The 25,972-nt window shown below is 39.1% G+C and overlaps 2 long non-coding RNA genes across 2 annotated transcripts in view; one reads left to right on the forward strand and one right to left on the reverse strand.

Moving 5' to 3' along the window:
• The window catches only part of LOC134761563 (uncharacterized), a 106,796-nt gene extending 101,981 nt beyond the window's left edge, over positions 1–4,815 (reverse strand). Inside the window, exon 1 of the long non-coding RNA XR_010140363.1 lies at positions 3,696–4,815. This is a non-coding gene — a long non-coding RNA (uncharacterized LOC134761563). The remainder of the gene's footprint in view (positions 1–3,695) is intronic.
• LOC129060089 (uncharacterized) lies at positions 546–13,182 on the forward strand. The gene is made up of 3 exons (XR_008526500.2): positions 546–623; positions 12,618–12,722; positions 12,920–13,182. It is a non-coding gene; the product is annotated as an uncharacterized LOC129060089 (long non-coding RNA).
• Positions 13,183–25,972: the final 12,790 nt, after the last annotated feature.

Consider the following 25,972-nt stretch of genomic DNA (forward strand, 5'->3'; position numbering starts at 1 on the left):
TATAAATGAAGACATTTTAGCCACACAGTTTTTCTTAAGTAATTCTGATTTCTGTAGCCATCCTACTCCTTTATTTTCCAGCCCTTTGGTCATTTCTTCCCTTCATCTCCCAAAATCTTGACACATTCTCTTCCTATTTCCTAGGCTCTAAAACTATAGAAAAGTTAGATGGAAGACATTGTTTGAACTGGGATTAAAGATGTGCAGAGGACATTTGTGCAGCATAATTTTCTTACTATATTCAGTGTGGACATCTTCTAAACAGTATTCTGGATGGGAAGTTCGCAGCCCTTCACCATTCCCCAGTTCTGCAATTCACCTGATCACTTTGTCTTGATGGAGTGCTCGTGTCATTTTAAAGGCTTTATCTTAACAGCTTAAGCTGCACTTATTATATTTTATATCATATAAACAGTCTGTAAAGAGCCCTTAAAAGGCAAATTGATTTTTTTTTTTTTGTTAATCACAAGAAGCAAAAGGACGGTTCACCTTCACCTCCTTGAGGTTGTTATGCTTTGTTTGCCAAGCAACCCGGAATAAGAATTATGCAACAGAATTCTAATAGAACACTCTCAACTGTCAATATCATGTACAGATCATGTCTACCAGTGGCATTACTGAAGGTGAGTAGTGAATACTGTCTTTACAGGAATCCTGCATGAGATAGTGATTTGCTTTGCTCTCCTGTTACCTCTAGACTATTTAGAGCTTCTCAGAAGAAATGTGATGCATATTGTCTTTGTCTGCCCAAGTTGCCACAGTAAAATACCACATACTGGGTGTTTTAAGTTACAGAAATTTATTTCTTACAGTTCTGGAGCCTGAGAAGGCCCAGTCAAGGGGCTAGACAGTTCTGTTTCTCCTGAGGGCCCTCTTCCTGGCGTGTAGATGGCACCTTCTTTCTGTGTCCTTGCTTGGCAGAAGAGAGCATGCTGTGGTGTCTCTTCCTTTTTCATAAGGGCACAAGCCCTATTGGAGTAGGACCCCACCTTCATGATCTCTATTAACCTTTATCATCTACTCACAGGCTCTATCTCCAAATACAGTCACATTGTGGGTTAGGCCTTCAACATGTGAATTTGGGGGAACACAAAAATTCAGTCCATAATATTCTGCCCCTGACCTCTCAAATTTTAAATTCTTCTTCCATGCAAAATACTTTCATTTTGTTCCAATAATTCCAACCCTAAAAGTCTAAATTCATTCCACCATCAGCTTTAAAGCTTAAAGTTCAAAGTCTCATCTAAACATCAAAATCAGATATACATGTGAATCACAGTATAATTCATTCTGAGGCAAAATTCCCCTGCAGCTGTGAACCTGTGAAACCAAATGAGTTATGGGCTTCCAAAATACAATGGTGAGAATAGACATTCCCATTCTCAAAGAGAGAAATTGGAAGAAAGAAAGTGGTGATGTTCTCAAGAAGATCCAAAACCGAGGAGGGCAAATCCATTAGACCTTAAGGTTTGAGAATAATCCTCTTTGGCTTGATGTCTGTGATTGTTAATACTGAGTGTCAACTTGATTGGATTGAAGGATACAAAGTATTGATCCTGGGTGTGTCTATGAGGGTGTTGCCAAAGGAGATTAACATATGAGTCAGTGGACTGGGAAAGGCAGACCCACTCTTAATCAGGATGGTCACAGTCTAATCAGCTGCCAGCATGGCTAGACTATAAACAGCCAGAAAAATGTGAAAAGAAAGACTGGCCTAGCCTCCCAGCCTACATCTTTCTCCCATGTTGGATGCTTCCTGCCCTAGAAAATCAGACTCCAAGTTATTCAGTTTTGGAACTTGGACTGGCTCTCCTTGCTCCTCAGCCTGCAGATGGCCTATGGTAGGACCTTGTGATAGTGTGAATTAATACTTAACATACTCCCCTTTATATATATATAATATATATTTATATTTATATAATATATATATAAATATATATATATTTATATATTATATATATAAATATATATTATATATATAAGTATATATTATATAAAAGTATATATTATATATAATATATATTAAATATATAATATATATTATATATAAGATATCTTATATATAATATATATTAAATATATTTAATATATATTCCATTAGTTTTGTCCCTCTAGATAACCCTGACTAATACAATGTCCCAACTTCCAGTCTTCCTGGGATGGTAGTGTCATTCCACAGCTTTGCAGAGCCACCCTGTCCCTACAGCTATCTGGGAGGGACCTGCCCTCACAACTGTCTGAGAGGGCCCCACCCCTGAGGTACTCTGTGAGGGCCACATAGCTCTATGCCAGATCCCCTTTCTCTGAAACCAAGGAGAAAAGAGTCTTACCCCCTGGGCCTGTGGCAGGAGTGGCAGTCCTGCCTATCTCTGAATTCATTCAGGGCCATTCTTCCCTTTTCTTGAAGAACAGTGCATCTTCACAGCCAAATACCTCTATGGTCCTGCCCTGTAGAATCCAAGAAGCCTTGACAGCCTTCCTTTATTTTGTCCCATCTCCATCCCCTTTCGTTCAAACTGGCAGAGTTTCTGCTCATATACGCCATAAGCTCTTTATCAAGTGATAGTTCAGCCACACCTTTGATGTTCTCTTTAGAACATGCTTTATCTTTTTTTGCAATATGGATAGACTGAGGATTTTCTCAATATTTAATTTCTGATATTTTTTGGGTTTTTTGTGAGTTGGTTGGTTTGGGATTTTATTGTTTGTTTGCTTAACAATTCCTTCTTCAATTTATCTCTCTCTTCTTGTATTTTACTATGAGCAGTCAGGTGGTACCAAGCCACTGCTTCAACACTTTGCTTAGAAATCTCTTCAGCTATATAACCAACTTCCTTGCTCTCAAGTTTTACCTTCCGCACAATGTAAGGACACACAGTTCAGCCAAGTTTGTTACTTTATAACAAGGATAACCTTTCCTTGAGTTTCCTATAACATGTTCCTCATTTCTATCTGAAACCTCACCAGAATAGCCTCTAATGTACATATTTCTACCAATATTCTGTTCATGATTATATCCCAACCCAAGGAAGTTGGGTAGGACAGGTTTCCCCTTACTCATGGGAATGTCAGCCTTCTGTCCTGTTCAGGCCCTCAACTAACTGAATGAGACCCACTCAAAATATGGAGGACAATAAGCTTTACTCAGTCTACTGAATCAAATGTTGGTTTCATCCACAAACACCTTCACAGACACATCCAAAATAATGCCTGAACAAATATCAGGGCACCCCATGGCCGTGGCAAGTTGGCACATAAAATTCACCATCACAGGTACCTTCTATTTTACTTCCAAAATTTGTCTGGATTTATTGAGAGGATATATTTTTTATTGTCTGTTTAACTGACTCATCCAACAAAAATTCATGAGTTACTATTATGTGCAGAGCTATACACTGTCCTATATTCTGTACAAAATTCTGACTGCTCAGAGAAAGACTTTTTTCATTTACCCTTAAGCAGAGGAGGGAATAATTACTTTCTTTCCCTTTAAGAGACATACAATATTTGGGAAAATGCTGGTTAGTGGAAAACCTGTTCTCAGCATGGTTTTCCAACACTTTAGACTTACAAATAAGTGACCTGTTACAGACATTGATGTTGGCAATATCAGTAGGTCTGAGACGCAGAACAGGGTAACTATGTTGGAAACCCACAGTGAAAATCATATATAAAAAGAAAAAATATTCACTTACTTGCAACTGTGCTGATGAGAAGGGAGTGAGAGCTGAAATCACTGGTCATTCCAAATGGTCTGAGGACCCAGTCTCAGCCCTAACCCTGCCAGAGAAGGGCAGGATTCTAGGGGCTGTTTGATTTGTGGCCTCTGAGTCAGCAGGGCTTCAGCAGCACTTGCATCATGTAAGAGAATGATTTGATGCAAGCCTCATTTAAAGGGTCACTAGATAGCTATGATTTTTGACGTCTGCCTGTTTCTGCTCAATGCATGTAGAAACAAACAAAACATTTTGATCAAACTAGTTCCCTTCAAAAAAAGGTAAGATAGTAGTGGCTGTACAGGTAACAAGGTCACTTCTTGATAATATCTAGATGTGGACAAAAGAAAACAGCAATAAAAAGCCATAGTATCTCACGACGGTGAGATCATTGTGACAACACACTGACTCTTCAGGGAATGTGCCTGTGTCTAAGACACTTTCTCAATATATATTTAGGAGCCCATTCTGCAGTGCAAGCGCTAAGCTATCTCCCATTTTAGTGGTATCTATAACAGATAATAAAAATCACTGGATATTTACAAAAACCTTATCTATGGAAAGAAAAGAATGAAGTTTCCAATAAATACATCAGAGTTTTGTGAAAGAAAATCAATTCAGCCAGATGCAGTGGCTCATGCCTGTAATCCCAACACTTTGGGAGGCTGAGGCAGGAGGATCACTTGAGTCCAGGAGTTCAAGACCAGCCTGGGCATAGCAAGACCCTGTCTCTACAAAAAATAAAGTAAAATAGCCAGGCTTGGTTGTACATGCCTTATTCCCAGCCTCTGACTCGGTGGGGCATCAGCAGTGATGCCCTCTATTCAGAGGCTGAGGCAGGGGAATCACTTGAGTCTGAGAGGTTGAGGCTGCAGTGAGCCATGATCATGCCATTACACTTCAGTCTGGGCAACAGAGTTCTTTTCTTTTTTTTTCTTCCAAAAAAAAGGAAAGAAAAAAAGAGAGAGAGGAAAGGAAGAAAGGAAGAAAGGAAGAAAGGAAGAAAGGAAGAAAGGAAGAAAGGAAGAAAGAAAGAAAGAAAGAAAGAGAGAAAGAAAGAAAGAAAAAAGAAAGAAAGAAAAGAAAAGAAGAGAGAGAAAGGAAGGAAGAAAGGAAGGAAGGAGAGGGAGGGAGAGAGGGAGGAAGAAAGGAAGAAAAAGTAAGGAAGGAAGGAAGGAAAAGGAAGGAAGAGAGGGAATAAATTCATAGGTAAAGGGGGAACTCAGTAAGTATAATCTCAACATCCAAAAGTCCTTCAAAAGGGCTTATTCAAAAATCTAGCATGGAAATTGCCTTCCAATGTGACTATCCTTACAGTCTCTGGTGACTAGAGAAAAAGGTTGATTTATCAATAACAGAGAAATGCCTTGTGTAAGGATGAATGGGCACTTAAATAGATGAAGGATTTTACACCATGGAAGATCAGTATTCTAACTAGTTTCATGTAATAAATAAGTAAATGTCATGGAGGAGTCAGGAGGGCAATGTGGAAGTTTAAAGATGGAATTAAACTCTTTGGAATAGTGAAAACACCACATTAATGAGGAGTACAGGAGATTTAACTTGGTCTAATGAATGGAGAAAAATTGCAGATAAATTTCTTTGTGAGTAAGCACAAAGTACTGCAATTATAGATATAAACTTATGGACACTGAGCTATAATTTATAGCCCAGATAATGGTTTTGGAAAGTTACAAAAGGTATTGTGATGACGTCATGCTTAAAGTTATTTTAGCAATAGATAATGAATACATAAATGAAGACCCTAAAGATATTGGCCAGTTGAGGCACTGTTTATAAAGCCCAGAAAAATGTTGAGTATCATCAAAGCCCTCAAACCCCAAGCACATCTTTTAACATTTATTACATTACCATGGGTTCAATATTAATACAGAATGGGATCTTATATTAATATGTCACATGGAAAGAGAAGTAATCAGACCAAGCCTGTCATTGAAAGCATCTAAAATTTCCTGAAAGCATATTTTAAGATATTTCCAAAAGCACTGAAAACTAGCAAGATAGCATTAATAAACCAACGCAGAAACTCAAAGAGACAAACAGAGCACCAAGACCACTTTTGCCCTAAGGACTTCAAGCTAAGAATTTAAAGTTTTAGAGAGAGACAATATATTACAGAAAAAAGTAACCAGCTAACTTGATGCTAGACCAGATTGCCTAGGTTTAAATATTAACTCACCACTTGACTTTGGGCCATTAATTTAACCTTTCTAAGCCCTAAGTTTTTCAATTATGGAATGGGTTAATGATAGTGCCTCTTAGGGTTGACATGAAGATTAAATAAATTAAAGCACATAGAGCAGTATCTGACAAATAGGGAGCTATACATAAGTGTAAACAAATTTTAAAGTATTTAAGAAAAAATAAAAAATGGGAAAGAGGGGAATGTGATTGGGGAAGGCAGATGGAGCTTTCTGGGTGCTTGTAATGTTGTTCTTGACCATATTGGAGATTATGCAGAGGTTCACTTTAGTATTATTGTTGAATGATATAACTATATTTTATTCACTTTTCTGTATGTGGTTGTATCTTATTTTTAAAATGGAGTAAACCCTGTGGGAGTGGTTCTCAAATATTTTGTCCTCAGGTCCCTTTAAAGTCTTCAAAACTGTTGATCATTACAAACAACTTTTGTTTACAAGTTATATTTATCAGTTATTATTTTAAAAATGAAAACTAAGAAGTTTTAAATAGTTACTAATGAATTTTAAAATTACAACAACTATTACATGGTAACATAAATTACATATTTTTTAAAAATTGCTGTATTTTTGGAAACCAAAAACAATTAATAAGAAAAGTGGCATTTACAAAGATTTTTGCAAATTGCTTCAATATCTGGCTTAATAAAATCCAGCTAAATTCTCATGTCTTCTGCTCTCAGTTTGTTGATATTTATTGCTTTGGTTAAAGTATATGAAGAAAATCCAGCCTTATACAGACATGCCTTTGGAAACAAAGAGAACATTTAAATTGGCTTTTTAGATATTTGTGAATATTCTTCTTTGATACAATATCAAAAGTAGACAAGTGGTAATTTTTTAAATGTTGCTTGCAATGTAGAATCAAACTATATCAATAAAATTTTATATATCTATGCCTCTAACTTTCACTTTGAATGAATCTTTTATTCATTCATAAACTCCTACTGGTTCCCCGAGTTAGGCAGATCTCCCAAATGTTAACACATTTTACTAGGCAATATCATAAGTGGCATTCATTAATATCACCACCAATCTCACTGGAAACTTTCTAAGTACTAGGAAACTGTCATATTAAGAATGGCAGATTACATTTTCCAAAGTTTCAATTTTCTCTTGAAAGCTTTAATTTTATCATTAGCAACAAAGAGTGATGATTGTTTTCCTGAACTGACAGTCTGACATTAATTTTCAAGAAAATGTCTGCCCTATACCCAAACATGAATAACTGTATCTCATCTGTTAGTAGCTCTTTCAAAAAAAAAAAAAACAAAGAAACCCTGATATTCTTGGGAAAAGTGGCTAATTCAGGTTGCAACTGAAACAATCTCACATTGCTTGCAATAGCCATCATACTTTGGTGTGCAACAGAAATGGCCTATGTACATTTCCCATTTTGTCATAATGGAAACCTAAAAAGGTATGTATTCAAGTATCAAAATTTTAAATGGTAACATGTTTACTGCTTCAACAAGGACTTTCTTAAGTGAAATTGACTTACTCTTTTTCTTTTTACTGCAAATGTGTGGTTTGGGTAACAGGAAAGACAACTTGGCTTTTCATCCACTGGTCTTTAGTTCCAGTAAGAGATAGGACACACGCTTGAAATGTCCAGGCCAATATGAAAAGTCTTATGTTCATCTTGTTGAGGGACATGCAGACACCAGGAGATCTCTAAACTTCATCATGACATTATGCAACCTAACCACTCCTGTGCATGTTTCTGATCAAACACATTTATAAACATTCACCTTGAAAGGTATGTTTTGTGCCTATTTCAAAGCAAGAAAAAATTGGTCCAATTTAAACTTAGAAATAATACCTCTCCTACAATATTTTAAGCATTAATTCAGGCAATTCCGTCTACATATCTGAACGGTCTTGGATCAAAAATGCCATTAATTTATTTATTCCAGTTTTCTGAATACTTCACTAGATCACCAAAAACATGCTATGAAAAGGCAAAAGTTCAAATAACAAAAATCTAGTATGAGGGGTCTTCAAAAAATCCATGGAGAATGTATATTGTAAAAAAAAAAATGCATGGATTTCAAATTTTTTGCACCAAAATAAACTTGTACTAATTTGTTAGAGTGTGCAAAAAGAATCTAGTTGGAAGCACTGATAAAGAAAAGTTTGAAAAGAACCTCTATCAGAACAACATGAATTCTGCTAAAATTGAAGCAAGAACAAATATCAAATTTGTGATGAAACTTGGGTGAAAGGATGGTAAAATAATTGATGATTTACAAAAAGTTCCAGGAACCATGCCCCAAAGAAACCAGCAGTTTATGAATGTATAGCTTATTTTAAGAAGGGATAAGGTGACATTGAAGATGAAGCCCACAGTGGCAGACCATCCACATTAATTTACAAGAAAAAAATTAACTTTTTTCATGCCCTAATTGAATAGGCATAACAATAACTGCAGAAAACATAGCCAACACCATAGACATCTCAATTTTTTCAGCTTTCGCAATTCTGACAGAAAAATTAAAGCTGAGCAAGCTTTCCACTTCATGGGTGCCAAGACTGTTGCAACCAGATCAGCTGCAGACAGAAGCATAGATTTCAATGGAAATTTCAAATAAGTGGAATCAAGATCCTAAAGCATGTCTTCAAAGAATTGTAACAGGATAGGAAACTTGCCTGTACCAGTATGATCCTGAAGACAAAGCACAATCAAAGCAGAGGCTACTAAGAGGTGGAAGTGGTCTAGTCACAGCAAAAATGTATGGTCAAGAGCAAAGGTCATGGCAATGGTTTTGGGGGATGCAAAAAGCATTTTTCTTGTTGACTTTCTGGAGGGCCAAAGAATGATAACATCTGCTTATCATGACAGTGCTTGGAGAAAGTTATCCAAAGCTTTAGCAGAAACATGCCCGGAAAATATTCACTGGAGTGTCCTTCTCTACCATAACAATGTTATTTCTCTCATCAAACTAGGGACATTTTGCAAGAGTTTTTATGGTGAATCATCAGGCATCCACCTTACAGTACTGATTTGGCTCCTTCTGCCTTCTTTTTGTTTCCTAAACTTATAAAATTTTTAAAGGGCATCCATTTTTCTTCAGTTAATAATGTAAAAAAGACTGCATTGACACGAGTAAATTCCCAGGACCCTCAGTTCTGTAGGGGATGGACTAAATGGCTGGTATTATTGTTTACAAAAGTGTTTTGAATTTGATGGAGCTAATAAAGTTTATAAGGTTGTGTTTTCATGAGAAATAAAGTTTATGTTTTTTATTTTTTAATTTCATTTTCTATGAAATTTTTGAAGTCCCTTCACATACTTCTTAATTCAGAGATCTAAGTTCAACAAATTTAATCTACAAAGAGTTTGAAACCACACAAACACACACACACACACACACACACACACACACACTTCTCAGACAGCTCTTTGTGAAAATAAAAGCGAAGGCTTTACCCTTAGGAGGATTAGATAACATGTGAATGAATATGAGGCCAAACATAAAACCTGGAGTGTCTATGCCGACTTGGCAGTGATGGGAATGTGAGAAACTGCAGGTGCTGATGTCAAGGTAGGAGGAAGAGGAGCAGAGGTGGGCTTACTTGATGATAACATTGTTATCGTACTCTATTCAAGTGATACAGGGTGCACTTTATATAAAGTTCACTGTGGGAAGAAAAATTCTAGAAAAATTATATTTAACCAGTTGCTACAGTTAAATGCAGTGTAAAACCAGAAATAAAAGCAAAGAATCTTAAGAAAGACCATAAGCTTTGGTGACTGTATCAGTTTCCTATTGCTTTATAACAAATTACACTTAGAGGCTTAAAACATCACCCACTCATGTATTAGTTTACAGTTTAGTAAGTCACAAGTCCCAGCACCGTGTAACCAGATTATCTGCTCAGGGTCTCATGAGACTGAAATCAAGTTGTCAGTCAGGCTGCATTTCTTTCTGGAAGCTCTGAGGAAGAATCTACTTCCACACTCATGCAGGTTGCTGGCCAAATTCAGTTAGTTCCTTGCAGTTGTAAGATGGAGGTCCCTATTCCCCTGTAGGATGTCAATCAGAGCCACTCAGATCTCAGAGGCCACCCATATTCCTTGCCATGTGGCCAGTAGTGAGGAAAACTATCTGTACAGCGAGGGCTGCATGGAATTTCATCTCTTGGACAAGGTTTATGTTCATGTTTTATTTCATATAATCACATTTAGACATGATTAAAGAGTGGTCCTGTTTTTGTTTTGGTGCATCATGCTCACAAAGTGGCCTCGTTTGATGTTGATGTCCCATGAAATCATTTGTGTTCAACGACAGCACATCAAAGCCTAGCTGAAGCACCAGGCTGGCCCCTTGATGTCTGCAGCATAAGGGGCCGTTGGACGACCAGAGTGGTGCTAAAGTAATGAATTTGGAGGAATTTCACTCTCTTACACTTAGGACAAGTTTGGGGCTCGAGGATATTGATGATCTGCTACAGATCCTTGGGCATGAGTCCCGTGTGTGGGCTCTTGCATGAGCTTTCGCCCTACTGTGGCCACCTCCCATTCTACAGGACCAGAGAGTAGAATGTAGCATGTGCAATATCTTGTGTGTCCTCATCACTGGTGCCCAGCATGGTCACCTCACGTCCTCCATAAGCTCCAAGTGACTTATCAGGCAGTCATCCATTGGGGGTAGCTGTACTTACCCCAGGGCTCTCAAGTCCTTTGTTCTGTGACATGAATGCACCCTTCAAATAGGTATCCTCCATGCTCCCAGTTATTGTGTTGATATCATTGCTCACCATAAGCCATGCTAATAGGCATTGCTTAAGTGGCTGGACTACTCTACTATGGTCCCTCCCCTATTCTCCCCTGATGGAAATTTGTGGAAGCCGGGGATATGGTCATTATTGAAAGAGATCATATAATTACAACCTGAAGAATTCCAAAGGTCATGGTTGGAAGATGTGTTCCTCTATGTTTATGCTGTAAAACTCCTAATGGTAAATTTAACATGAGAAGGAAACAAAATACTGTTCTTATTTTCCCACATACCCTGGAGGCAACCTTTGCAGTCATCGTCAATAAAACAAAGTAATAACCTTTGAAAGAGTCACTAAAAGCCCATACTCATGGGCTGCTTTTGGTTGACCCAGCATCCTGAGCAATGATGTCACCAGCATCGAATCGATGATGTCAGTGAACTGTAGAAGCAAGATCTGTGTTGTTTCTATCAAACATTCTGAAGAGCCACGGCATTGTGAGTTGCAAAATTTTTCTCACTATGGGATATATGAAATTAGCCAGGGGCAGCATTTTTGACAATTAAGAACATGGACAGATGATTTCTAAACCTGAACAGGAAGAGATGGTGCCTAGACACCCTAAAGATCTTTCATGTGCCCTGCTGAGAATTTACAGGAATATGTAACCACTTCTGTACCCATTATTCCATTATCTGCATTCAATTCTTGCTTGAATTGTGTAATACGTTCTTAAATCAAAATGTTTATATTGACAGTGGTCCTACAAAAAGTGTTTTCCAGGCCAGGCACGGTGGCTCCCACGCCTGTAATCCCAGCACTTTGGGAGGCCAAGGTGGGTGGATCACCTGAGGTCAGGAGTTCAAGACCAGCCTGTCCAACATGGTGAAACCCTGTCTCTATACAGGATTTAGCCAGGCATGATGGCAAAAATACAAAAATTAGCCAGGCATGATGCCAGGTGCCGGTAATACCAGCTACTCGGGAGGCTGAGGTGGGAGAATCACTTGAACTCAGAAGGCAGAGGTTGCAGTGAGCCGAGATTGCACTATTACATTCCAGCCTGGGTGACAGAGAGAGACTCTATCTCAAAAAAAAGCGATTTCAGCATACACCCTAGGAGATGCCTTGCAGGGAAGGCTTCCTGAAGAAGTCAGGTTTAAGATACAAAAGCATGTTTAGGAGTTAAGTAGACAAAGAGGGGAGTGAAGTTTGTTCCAGTCAGAGAATATGTGCAAAGGTCCTGTGGTGGGAAGGACCAGGTGAGTGTGAGGGACTAAAAAAATACATTCTAAAGGACAGTCAGTGGATTCTGATAATAGTCTGGTTCCCCACTCACCAAGGGACTGGTAAAAAGCCTCAGTCAGTATAACATCGTTGTGTGTGTTCCACACAGTTCTCATTCCCCGGTACCTGCCCTATGCTTGCTCCCCATCTCAGCTTCTTGCTTGGGGCCTTGACTGCTCACAGGAGATGTTTTCTAGTCTTTGCTCCTTGGCTGGAAGGAAGAGAGCTACACCTCTCATTCCTTAATTGCAGTCCTTCACAGCTACAGCTTTGGAATTCTTCTTTCTGTCATGGCTATGGGAGGATATTTTTTAATGCCTGTGGTGGAAAGAGTGACTCCTTGCTTAGTGAGAGAGGTTGAACAAACCCCTTGTTGTGTAGAAGAATACACGTGGCCACATTCCTCTGTAATAAAGCTAATGCTTCCCCTAGCAACTGATGCTTGGAACATAACTGTTTAGTCACCTTACACCCAGTAATGCAGAGGCGGCATCAGCTTTGCTTCAAAGCTGAAATGAAGATCAAAACTAATATAAAGTATAGGGGGAGGCAGCACTAAGTAGGCCCAGGGTCTGGCATCTTTTCTTTTAAGTTTTGTACCAATGGATCTGAATTGCTTTTATTCAATGAGTTTTTCCCCAGGCTTTAATCCAATTGGCTTTTTTCTCAGGTGAAAAACAAATCCCAAGTGTCTCTGCTGTGTGCCTACTGGTAAGGTAAAGAAATCTGTCTGAAGAGTGGAATCTTGACATAGACCCAGCCATTCTGAGGAAGGGTAAGAGTACCAAGGCTGGGAAAAAAAAATGGGAGTAATGGGAATTGGAGGGGCATAGGTGTCACACACACAGCCTTGTGAGAGTATCAGGAGATACTCTGAGAAGCCTCCTTTGATTTACACTCCCCACCGCCCCCACCTTAATTCTCAAACTGCCTAAGATTTAATAGAATATATGCATTTTTTTCCCAACTTAGCCAGATTGAAGCCAATCTCCACCAGATTGAAGGGAGCAGCTGGATCATGGGATGCTAGTGCTTGGAACTAGAAGGAGAGCTCATCTGAGACATGCTGAGTGGTGACACTTCTGAGCGGATTGCAAGAACGAAGAAACGAAGAAACATCTTGACTCCTTACATACACTGCAAGTCCCTTGAGTGAAAAAATGACTCTCCTTATCCTGAAAATCTGAAAATACTACCTCAAAAATCAACTCAATACATGTTTTGTGATAATGTGATTATGTGCTTTGTGCCAGTTTTGTGAATCATGTCTTACAGATAATGGTGTTGATATCGATGGTAATGTTTCTGGTAAAGGAGCTTTGGCTCCAAAAAAGAAAAAGAAAAGAAGATCCTACCTCATGTGCAGGTCTACTCAGCTATGGCTCAGGAGGGCATTTGGGGTAAAATCCTTTGTTTTTTGGATAAAAGAAGAAAGACCCAGGAATTACATATATATGCCTCTGTAAATATGTCTAAGGGTGAGCAACATTCACTCAAAACAAGGAAGGTTTAATGAATGTCTGCTGTGTGTCAAAGGATTCTCAAGCAGTCACATATTTAATCCACCAAATTACTCAGGGTAATTTTACACCAGCTTTTCACTTGAAACTGAGACCCAGGGATGTTGTGCCTTCCTGAGGTTATTCTGCGAGGAAGGGCTGGAGTTTGCAGCCAGAGCCTCTGTCTCTGTTTCAAAGCTCACTTTGCAACTCCATAGTTGCCAAAACTGTGGGATGCAATCGACAGTTCATTCTGATGGAGAGTGAGTCCAAAAAATATTTGCTTAAGACAGAAATCCAGATTTGTTCAAAACAGCAATATCCTCTTCAGCCAGTGGTTTGCACAGACATCTTTGCTGCCATCCAGGCAAATCTGAGCACATACCTTCCCGGTGCTTCCCTGCCCTGAGCCAACGCTGTCTTTATTTGACAAGGAAGGGCCGGACAGCCTGCAGCCAAGACTAGGGGACCCAACACTGAGTTTCTCTGCTCCCGGGCCCCAGAGAAGTCACTCAACTATAGAGCTGGAGGGACCGCCAGCCTCTGGGAAATGCTGCTCTTTAACCAAACCAGAAAGATCATTGTCTGCCTGTTTCCTGACAGTCAGATAAGGAAACGCCACTGATTCCCTTGAAGAGTCATCCTGGTCAATCAGAAAACTTTTCTCTAAATGGCACCAGCAGCAAAAACAGAAAGGATAATTATTAACCTTAACATAGGGATTCTAGATGGCAATCTGTTCTTTCATCTCAATTAAGGGGAAATGGCAGAGACAGAAGTCAAGATATGAAAAACGGAAGAGGTACTGCCTGTGGGTGCTTCAGCTTAGCATTTCAATGGTTTTAGAGCTGGATCTCTGTTAGGCAAAACTGAGGTCTCTTCTCAGAAGGTGGACTATCATTTCAGTAACAGGATGTTGAGTGCTTCTCTCTGATCCCTTGAGTACATGTATGGCAAGTACGTCTCATTACACAAGAATAAGACTAATAGAATTGCTTCCAATATTTTTTGGATGGATATTGTGGGAGGCCATTGAGAAACAGAAGCCAGATTTCACACATATTTAATTTTAAAACACTATTTAAATAGTATTAAGCTTTTCCATGCTTCCATATTAGCTTAAAATTCATAATGTCATGATTCAAAACAATTTTCTCTAATTTAGTGATTCAAAATACGTACTTATTAAAGGAAATGTATTGTGCATTGACCTTTTTAAGTTTTCTTTCTTGGATCTTAATCACAGAAAAATAATTAATAAGCAGAACCTTTGCCCAGCAGTCAGTTCTTTCACTGTTAGCAGTAGAATCAAACCTGTCTCTGTGTTTCCCTTGATACACCAACAGTAACACCTAACTAGAGCTATACTGACTGCTTAAGGATTCCTGAATACGAATTGTATTTTCTCTATTTTATTATAAATATTTTGAGGTAAATAGCTGAGGCTTTGGAATCAAACAGAGCCGAAGTCAAACTACTAACTTACTGTATGTTCTTGAGCAAATTATTTTTCCTCCCTGAGCCTCAGTTTTCTCATCTGTTAAATAGGGATAATAATAAATACTTCATAAGACTGTCGTTGAAGAATTCATTAGCTAATACATGTAATGTAGGTGTTCAATGAAAGGTACCTTGTTTTTATCCCTGTTGTTGTTATTAACTTCCTTTTTGTATTAATTTTTTTCTGACAGAAAATAAATTCTTATTCCTACTTATATTTTTAACCATTGAAATTCCACCTGTTATCCAATGTCCTCTCTCAGGAGCCTTCCCCAGTCCTCTCTGCTAGAATTGAATTATCCATTATCTCTAACCCTATGCCTTGTGTAGCACTTGCCACTTATTACACTGTGCTCTAGTTTCTTTTTGCACAAATCTCATCATCCTAATTAGAATGAAAGCCTCAGGAGGGCAGGAAGCAAAATGATTTTTCCTGTAAAATACCTTTTGAATGTCTGTTGAATGAATATCGAAGACTTCCCTATTTCGTTTTGCATTATTTGTTGAATAAAAACAGAAATGATTTTTCATTTTAGTATTTTTTTAAATTTTAGAATTTAGATATGTCAATTTAGTAAATGTTTCATCCTGAAGTTATGACGTAATAGTTGAAGTCAGGATGAAAACATATATTGCTGAATGGTCTTATTCTTTTGCTCTGACAGGGCACTGCAGCCGTTGCCTTTGACTCACTGTAAGTAGACACCATTGCTCCCATATCTAGGTGGTAACACTTCCAAAACAACCTGCAATGCAGCCATGTAACCTCCAGTCCTGCTCCAGTTTTCTCACCTATAAAATAGGTGGGGGATATAATCAGATGACCTTTAAAAGACTTTCTTTTTTTTTCTTTTATTTATTTTATTTTATTTTATTTTATTTTATTTTATTTTATTTTAGGGAGACAGAGTCCTGCTCAGTCCCCCAGGCTGGAGTGCAGTGGCACGATCTTGGCTCACTGCAACCTCCACCTCCTGGGTTCAAGCGATTCTCCTGCCTCAGCCTCCCAAGTAGCTGGGATTACAGGCACCCACCACCACACCTGGCTAATTTTTGTTTTTTTAGTAGAGACAGGGTTTCACTATGTGGGCCAGGCTGGTCTTAAACTTCTGACCTTGGATGATCCTCCCGCTTAGGCCTCTCAAAGTGCTGGGATTACAGGCATGAGCAACTGTGCTCGGCGAGACTTTCCTTTTCTTAGAGTTTCTGGTTTATCATTTTTTAAATGAGAGCATTCTACTTGGTAATTGTGAGGTTTTCTCTTTGTGGAGTGAGTTTTGTTACCTTTTCTTCCCCAGATGACATACATTCCCAATAAGAAAAACAAAAAATTAATTTCTTGGGTGTTGCATCCACTGTTCAAAAATTTGCCAGCTACTTCCGAACATCCCCCTAGAGTTTCTCAAATATACTCATAAGTAAGTTGCTCTGTACTCCCTAAGGATCAAGTGATTTTTTTTTTTTTTTTTTTTTTTTTAATTCCAGACATGTCTTTAGCTGCTCCTACATCTCATAAAGTTGACTGTGCTGCTGGGGCCTCACTGTTTTAGGATCAGAGGTTTTTGCCTTGGTTTTCTTGGCTTTACAATGAACTACACTCATACATCTCCTGCAGTGCTCTTATGCAAAACTGGCGGATGGGGGATTCTGAGTCTTACGACAAACATATCTTAGACCACGAGAAGGACTCCCATTCTATAATAATACAATAATTTAGATACACTGTAAGATGTCTGATGATTAACAACAATGTTAATATAAGAGTTTGTCAAAAGTAATTCTTATTAGGAATCCCCCAGTACAACCAAGATTTAAGTAAACTGGCCAGTCACCGAGATTAGAATGGTCTAATAGGTGCAGTGGCTCACGCCTGTAATCCCAACACTTTGGCAGGCCAAGGCGGGCAGATCACCTGATGTCAGGAGTTCAAGACCAGCCTGGCCAACATGGCGAAACTCCATTTCTACTAAAAAAATACAAAAAAATTAGCCGGGCTTGGCGGCAGGTGTCTGCAATCCCAGCTACTCAGGAGGCTGAGGCCGGGAGACTTGCTTGAATCTGGGAGGTGAAGGTTGCTGTGAGCGGAGATTGCCCCACTGCACTCCAGCCTGGGCGACAGAGAGAGAGTCTATCTCAAAAAAAAAAAAAAAAAAGAAAAAAAAGATTTAAATCATTCCAAGAAGGAGCTAATACTGACTGTGATCATTGGAAGGATAACCTCAGCTTGGCTAGGCCACCTCAGACACTGTACATGGAAAGGATTTATTAGTACTGATAGGAACTTGAGATACAGGGAGGAGATGCAGAGACACAGATTCTGCTTTTTCTCATGGATTATGCAAATCATGTGTGAGACGCATATTCTACTCTTTGCAAATGAAGAGTTTGACATGCCCAAACTCTTGGCCCAACTACCTACTCCACATTGACAAAGGTTCAGGTGGAAGTCAAAGATTTTAAAATTGAGTCAGGTGAGTGAAGATTGAAGCATTCACAGAAAAGAGTAAAAAAATCACTAAAAAAAATTTTTTTTGTAACAGTCTCACTCTCTTGCCCAGGCTGGAGTGCAGTGGCTGGATCTCGGCTCACTGCAAATTCCACCTCCCAGGGTTCAAGTGATTCTCACGCCTCAGCCTCCTGAGTAGCTGGAACTACAGGCATGCACACGATGCCCAGCTAATTTTTTGTATTTTTAATAGAGATGAGGTTTTGTTACGTCGGCCAGCCTGGTCTCAAACTCCTGGCCTCAGTCGGTCTCCCTACCTTGGCCTCCAAAGTGCTGGGATTACAGGCATCAGCCACAGAGCCCAGACTAAAAATGCTTTTGCTTTTGTGTGGAATCTCACTTTGGGAAATCCTCCTTTGGACTGTCTCTTTTTTTTTTTGTAATAGGAAGATAGTGTTGTCAGCCGCTTGGGGAAAGGTACCTTTTCAGCTGCTGAGTGATGAGACCCGTTGAGTGAAATGTCAAGAGGCTGAAAGTGAATGAACTGTCAGCTGTCCCTCTCCCCAGCTTCTAGTTTGGGTAACAGGGTCCTCAGAGACAATGCACAGTGCAACTCGTTTCCTCCATAGGAAGCTACATAAAAGTTTAGGCCAAAACCCCTGTTAGTAATAGAGTGTTAATTATCCTGGTGGGTCCCATCTGCTTTCCTCCTGGAAGACCTGCAAAGATGGAAGGCAGATGGTGGAGGACTCAGAGTTTTAGGATCCCAGCCATCTATTTCTCTTTCATTAGAAAACCTGCTAACACCTACTATGGGCCTGGCTCTGGACTCAGCACTAGAAAGTTGGGGAAATATCAAGGCAAAAATATTTCTGGGACTTATCTCATCACTTGGTTACAATTCCCAAAGGCTGGACTCCATTCAGGATCCCAGATCCAAGCCATTCAGGGTACTTAGCTGCAGCAGAGGGTGGGTGCTCACCACCTTCTAGAATATGACTCTTGCCCTATGAACAGCAGCAAGATGAAGAGATATCTGCACGCCCTTGTTTATTGCAGCACTATTCACAGTAGTCAAGATATGGAAGCAACCCAAGTGTCCATCAGCAGATGAATGGCTGAAGAAAATATGGTATGTATACCTATATTCTGCAATGGAATACTATTCAGCCATAAAAAGAATTAAATCCTGTGATTTGCAGCAACATGGATGAACATCACGTTAAGTGAAATGAGCCAGAAACAGAAAGATATGATATCACTCATATGCAGAAACTAACAAAGCTAATCTTGTAGGAGACTGGTTACCATTGTGCTCCAAGCAAATACACCACTGGGGAAAGGAGGAGGTCATGGGTTCATGGGTACAGGGTCACAGTTAAGAGGAATCTCCTAGGAGACAGGAGGAATAAGTTCTGGAATACTGTTGCACAGAAGGGTGATTATAGTTAACAAACTCTTGGTGTATTTCAAAATATTTAGAAGGGAGGATTTTGAATGTTCGTTCTCACAACAAAAAAGATATGTATTTGAGATAATGAAAATAACTATCCTGATTTGATCACTACACGATAAATACATGTATTGAAACATCTCACTGTACCCTACAAATATGTACAATAATTATGTGTCAATTAAAGATTATGATTACATAAACTAAAAACAAATAAAGCCATAGCAACTTACTCTCTGTTTGATGTGCTTCCTGCTTTTCTAAGAGAGAAAAAAGAGATTTAAGTCAACAAAAGAACATTCCCAGGTTGCAAAAGAGGGTCATTTTTTAAAAGAAACTGTTCTACTAGGAAATTGGATTTTTTTTTTTCTGTTCACCCACTATTTTTCCATGAATTTATAATATTCTTTTGGGGGGAGATTCGTGGTATGTGGTATTCTGTCTATTAGAGCACTGTGTATTTACATTCCTGCATCAAGACAGCCTGTCCAGCTAGCAAGGCAGGTTGTTAAACTGTAAGAGAGACTTAAAATAACAGAGAGAGCTTATTACAAGCAAGATGAAGCGTTGACTGATAGTAAGCATTTCTGAGAAATTCCAGGGAGAAAAACATTTGGCAATGAGTTGGAAAAATAACCCGGTGGTAAAGAGCGTTTCTATCCCTCACTTAACCCATTACCCCAGGCCTCTTGCTATGGGCAATTCTTGCTGTGCCCATCTTCCCCACTGAGGAGGAAAGACTGAATTAAGTAAAACCGCCATTCTTCCAGTCTCCAAGGTTGTAGAAGTGCTAGTAAATGCTGTCCTTGTTACTTTGAATCATTTCCCCAGGGCATTTGTCATTTGTGCACTGAAACATTCTGACAGCCACTTGGCACTTGCATTTTGTCATGTTGTAATGGAGTATATTGCCATTGCATTCAATATATTCAATTTTTTTTTATTCCAATTACATGCAGTGAATCAAACCCTTGCTACAGTGAAATTGGTTTGAAGCCCTCCCCAGAGCCAAGATCCACCAGAGAACCCCGATCTGATGACTGCCGGCGAGTCTGTGCAGTGCCTTCCTCTTGATTTGAAGAGCAGCTAATTTAATTTGTTCTCTTATTTGAGAGTGAACCAGATCATTTGCATTGTAAATAAAACCATTTCTTGTCTTTATTTCCATCATTTTTGGTTGCTTTTGGCGGCTTAACTTGGATAACTTAATCATGGGCCATATGAAAGAAAGCAGAAAAAGATTTTAAATAAGTTTAGGAGTGAGTGCAAAGCAAATCCGTGGCAGTAACAGGTGACTAAAGCATCTCTGCTATTAGACTTTGTAAGCATCATATGGCACTTGAGTTATCATCTCTGCTGCTAGAGGTCAGAGGAAAATTGGGATAGTGGCCTCTTGAAGTAGGTCCTCTATGCTAAATTCAGGCTTGGAACTACATGAAGTGCAGCATTTCAGGGAGACCCTGGTGTTCTATCCATGGTGGAAGAGCACGACCTCTGCAGCCAGGCCCTGCAGCTAGTGCTGCCTCTGCTCCCCTCAGCCCAGAACCAGAGTGAAGGCAGAGCAGCGCTGCGTAGGATTGCTTCTCTGCAATGGCCATTATGGGATAGAGAATGAAAGGAACAGTTTTAACAAGTATTTTCCTTTTCGCTATAATTTAACAATTTTGCGATGGCATCCATTCCCCAGAATACTGAAAAGGGCATGAACTTAAAATAGCCACAAAGATCATTTTTTAAGCCTAAATTACCTGTGTTGTACTTAATCATTATTGATGTGATATTCTCAAGAGTTACAATTCTTTCTAAAGATGACGGTATTTTAAGATGGGTTTTCCCCATGCACAGGATGATCTCTGAGGTGCCAAGAAGTTTTTCATGAAATTGTTCATTCCTTACTTGCTTCATGTACAGTCTTGGTAATAGCCTTGAGCAGCAGGTGGTAGATTGCACGTCCTATTCAGAGCAGTGTGGAGTTTCCTATTCCACTTATGGACAACATGAAAAACCTCAAGGAGGTTGTGCTTGGGATACGCACTGTCCATCCCAGCCTCAGCTGACTCATTGAAAAGAGGCTGATTGCAATCTCCCAAGAGACTCTCTTTCCTGGGAAGGACAGGGAACTCCAGTACAGCTAGCTCTTGATGGGCCTCGGGGCCATGCCTTCTGAGTCCACCAGGGGACTATTGGGCCTAACTTGGCATCTAGTGCCCCACTAAATCCCCCATGCCTCACCTACTTTGCCCCTTTTGTTCTAATCCTTTCTCCTCTTTCAACATTGTATCCTCATATTGCTCTATGTTGCCTCTTTCCTCTCCCGAGCCCGCTACAAGTTTCTTCTCCTCTTAACCTTTCCTCAGTGCTCTCTGGAACTCCATGTCCATGGTTAGCCAATTCTACTTCCGTGATTATTCCTTTCACCTCCTAACCTTGACCAAACATTGTCACTTCCCTGGGGATTTCACAGCCCCGGGAAGCTTCTCCAGGTGGGAGGCTGCACAGTCCTATGCTCCCTAAGTCAGGTGTTTGGGAAGCTGGATCAGCGAGCTCCTCATTTCCATCTGCTTCTTCCAGACTCATGCGAATTCCCTCGTGCACAGTTTGAGTGAGCTCATTTGCGTCCACACCAAGCATTCATATACCACTGATCACCCCCGCTACTTAATGCCTAAGACTTCAGGCCTGCTGGGATCAAGGGGCATGCTGATGTCATTGTAAATCTGATGAATATTGCATAGATTTGGAGTTCTTTTCTTTAGAAATTAAATGTTTAACGCTTATCTATGGCCACCTTATTTTTCTGACCCCTTCACACACATTCTGCTCCCTGACTACCCCTCATTTCTGCCTTCGCTATGTGTTGACCCATTACTTTGCTCCAACCTCTGCTTCCCACAAGCCATCTAGTCTATATCATTCCAAGTTGTTGAGTCTCTGTTCAAGTTCAGTCTTTTTCATGAAATTTCTTCAGGTGTACCACCCCAAGGTGGTTTCTCCATCATGTGTATTCGCATTTATTATCTCTGCCTGGTGTTCAAAAATAAAGTGTATACTAGTTGTGATAGCCTCTGAGTCTGTGAAACTTTTGATTCATTTCCCTACCCTTTCAAATCTCCTGTCATTACTGTTTGGTGCCACACAAAAGCCCCTTGTTGTGTGAGCCCATCCTTCTCCTCATCACCATGGGGTACAAGAAGAGTGAGCCCTGCATGGGGCAGGCAGACACCTTGGACCATTAAAGGGCAGATTTATCATCACTATCACATATACGATGATTGAACACAAAAAACTGACATTAGAACTCATTATAAATAGTAATTTAATCACCTCCTTTACATACCTACAAATGTTTTTCATTTGTAGAATGCGCTGCTAATTGGCTTTTTAAATGCTCTTATAGTGACAAAACCTGCTTAAATCATAGAATTTTAGAGATGAAGGGCATTCACTTCCTATACTACTTAGTTTACCAAAAAAAAAAAATTTTAATGTATGTTACTTTATCAGTCAGAATAACTTTAAACCAGCCAAAGCTTGCTTTTCACTAATGGTATATATTGAGTATAGGTCAGTGGGTGGATATTAGTTCATCACAGTCTCTCAGGAACACAGGTAGATAGAGTCTATATCATAACACATGCTTCTACTATTGCTGAGGCAGAGGAATCAGAGCTCTGGAAGATCTTTCCCTAGTGACAAAGTTCTGGCCCAGGAATAACGTCTTTTCACAAAAGCCGGAACCATTGTTCAGGAACAATCCATGACCCACCAAACCACAAAGGAGCCAGGAAGGTCAGTCATCCATGCACCCTGTACTGTAGTTGATGGGCAGCTCTAGTAAACAGCATAGCTATAACTACTCTTCAGCTACTTGTGTTATATTTATGCCATTTCATTATAATATGATAGAAGGTAGAAAAATGAGTATGCATTTTGGAGCCAGATAGCCTGGGTTCAAAACCCTGTTCTGCCACTTATTAGCTGAACCTGTGTGGCCTTGGGCAACATACTTAATCTCTCTGAGCCTCAATTTTATTAACTTCTAAATGGGTATTTAACAAGGTTACTGGGAGGATTCAATGAGATGGAATGTATAAAAACGAAAAACCTAAAAAAAAGTCTAGCAAGTAATACATACTCGATACACATTAGTTTTTGTTTTCCCTCCATCTCCCCACCCACATTAATGTTTTGTTCACCTTCATTTTGTCCTTCCTTACTTCCCTTGTGAGTATGAATTTTTTCTTGCCTTGGGTTTGAAAGATTGAATCCCATTTCCATCACCAACAGATAAGCACATTCACTTCAATGCTATAACAATACTGTGTTTCATTAATATCTCCATCATATTTACTATCTCCAGGGCTGTATTGTTAGAGAGTTTTCTCTACTTGATTTGGTCCAGCTATCAGATCAATTCCTTTCAAAAATCTGTGAATCACTCCTCGCCTCAGCCTCACTTGAATTCTGTTAACATATCTCACCATGAAGATCATAAGCCTTTCAGGGATAAGGACCACATTTCAAACCTTTGTGTCACTCACATAGTCAAGTATTTTGTTACTCACACAATCTCAGGTGTAAAGCAGTTAATTGGGTATATTAGTTTCCTAGGGCTGGCCATAACAATACACAATCTTCTGGGTGGCTTAAATAACTGAAATTTATCATCTCTCTAGAAGCTAGAAATCCAAGATCAAAGTGTCAGTAGGGCTGGTTGCTTCTGAGAGCTGTGTGGGAGAATCTCTTCCATGCCTCTCCCCTGGTTTCTGGTGATTTGCTGGCATTCTGTGGCTTCTAGAAGCATCACCCTAGTATCTGCCTTCATCTTCACATGGTGTTCTTGTGCGTGTGCATCTGTGTCCAAATTTCCCCTGTTTATAAGGGCATCAGTCATACTAGATTAGGGCTCATCACCCCAGTGACCTCATCTCAACTAATTACATCTGCAGCAATGCTGTCTCCAAGTAGTCACATCCTGAGGTACTTTTTTTTTAAAAAAAAAAAAAAAAAAAAAAAAAGCCTTTTATTTCAGGTTCATGGGGTACATGTGCTGGTTTGTTGCATGGGTAAATTGCATATCACTGAGGTTTGGAGTACAAATGATATTGTCACCCAGATAGTGAGCACAGTACCCAATAGGTAGTTTTTCAACCCTTGTCCCCCTCCATCCCTCCCCAATCTAGTAGTTCCCAGTGTCTACTGTTGCCATTTTTATGTCCATGTGTACTCAATATTTAGCCACCACTTATAAGTGAGAACATGTGCTCTTTGGTTTTCTGTTTCTGGGTTAATTTGCTTAGAATAATGGCCCCCAGTTGCATCCATGTTGCTGCAAACAACATAATCTTGTTCTTTTTTTATGGCTATGTAAAGTCCTATGGTGCATACATATGGTGCATACATATTACATTTTCTTTATTCAGTACACTGTTGATGGGCATCTAAGTTGATTCCATGTCTTTGCTATTGTGACATTCTGAGGTACTGGTGGTTAGGACTTCAACACAAGAATTTAGCAAGCCCCAAAATTCAACCCATAACACATGAGTAACTATAATCAGAATGAATATTTTATTATCTTGCAGAGAAAATAGTATGACATCAATGTCCCTGCCACATCAAAGTATGATTTTCAAAGTGTCGAGAACTTGATACTGCAATAAATGTAAAGTGAACAAGTATCCAAAAATTGTTTTACCTAATTCATCAGAGAACTAGCAGGATGATAAAACTAATTTCAAGATCATTTGAGGAACAGAGGTTTATATATTCCTCAGAAAAGATATGTAGAAATAAGTTTACAGAGTTAGAGGTTAAAGTGACAAATGACTTACAAACTATAAACCCACAACCTTTGGGGTCACATTTTCTGTGATCATAAATTATTTACACCTCTACTGAATACAAGTCAGCAAATTAATATGTAACATCCTAGAGTCTTGGCTCCAATCAGTAGTATACAGCAGGTCAAACAAAGACACATACCCCAATATAATTGACTATCTCTTGGGTAGCTTGGTAGGATATTGAAAGGACTTGGAGCCATCCTTTTCCCTTATTTTCATGCTAGATATGTTTTCTTAGAACCTTCCAGCCAAAATCATCTCAAAGGATTATCACTAATTACAAAAGGGCTAGTTTCATAATGATTCCACCTGATTAATTTATATAAGTTAAGCAAGAGGTGTTATTAACCCATATAAACTTCTTTATAATCATCCAATCTTTATGATTATTAAACACAGTTACTAAAATCATAGAGTTAACTTTTGTGTGGAAATTTTATAAAGAATCTTGGACTCTGAATAAAATTTTAATAGCCTCTATTATTTGTTCTTCAATCTGGAAGCTAGGAAGCCAAGCCCAAGAAATTCTCTCACCTAGGTTTCACTTGCAATATCTATAAATGTGGGTGAACTCCTCTCTCCTGGAGTTTATCAATATCTGCTAACATACTTGACCTTCAAAGAAATGACCTTCCTTACTCCCTGTAATGCTAGGACTCTGTAAATACAAAACAGGTATCAGACTGGTTTCCTGGGAGGGCTTTATAGGTGTTAATTCTGCTTGTAAATGAGCTACCTTTGTCCCTTAATTGTGATCTTATCACAAAAGTGTTAAATGAGTTATCAAACATGACACTCCAAATAGGTATTTGGTTACACAATAAATTTCTTCAATTATATCCTGGTAGAACGGAGATCAGGTATATTTTGAACCTATACAAATAACCACATTGCCATGAAAAGTAAACATAGTAAAATGCTTGTTTCTATATTTTGAGAGATCAAGAAGGGAAAGATAACATTTAAAAAATGTTTCTTTTCAAGCTGCAGAATTATTTTGTGCTAAGTTGAGGGGTAGAGACGGATGAAGAGAAAGGGAAAAGGGTTTTCTGGAATAACAGTAAAATACAGAATATTAAAAACAGTATCAATAGTATTTCAAAGCAAATAACCATAATTCTATTTTCCTCCTTATCAATCCTAGTTAATCTTTTTTTTTTTTCTGCTGGATCTTGGGACAGCAGTTGCTTTCATAAAATAATCTCGTTCTGGATTGAGAAGAGCTCTGGAAATCCTCACTTAATCCCAAATACAATCAGAGTTGCCTAAGTCATTTCAGTT

This window comes from Pongo abelii, chromosome 5, assembly GCF_028885655.2.
Source record: "Pongo abelii isolate AG06213 chromosome 5, NHGRI_mPonAbe1-v2.0_pri, whole genome shotgun sequence".
In the NCBI taxonomy this organism is placed as follows: Eukaryota; Metazoa; Chordata; class Mammalia; order Primates; family Hominidae; genus Pongo; species Pongo abelii.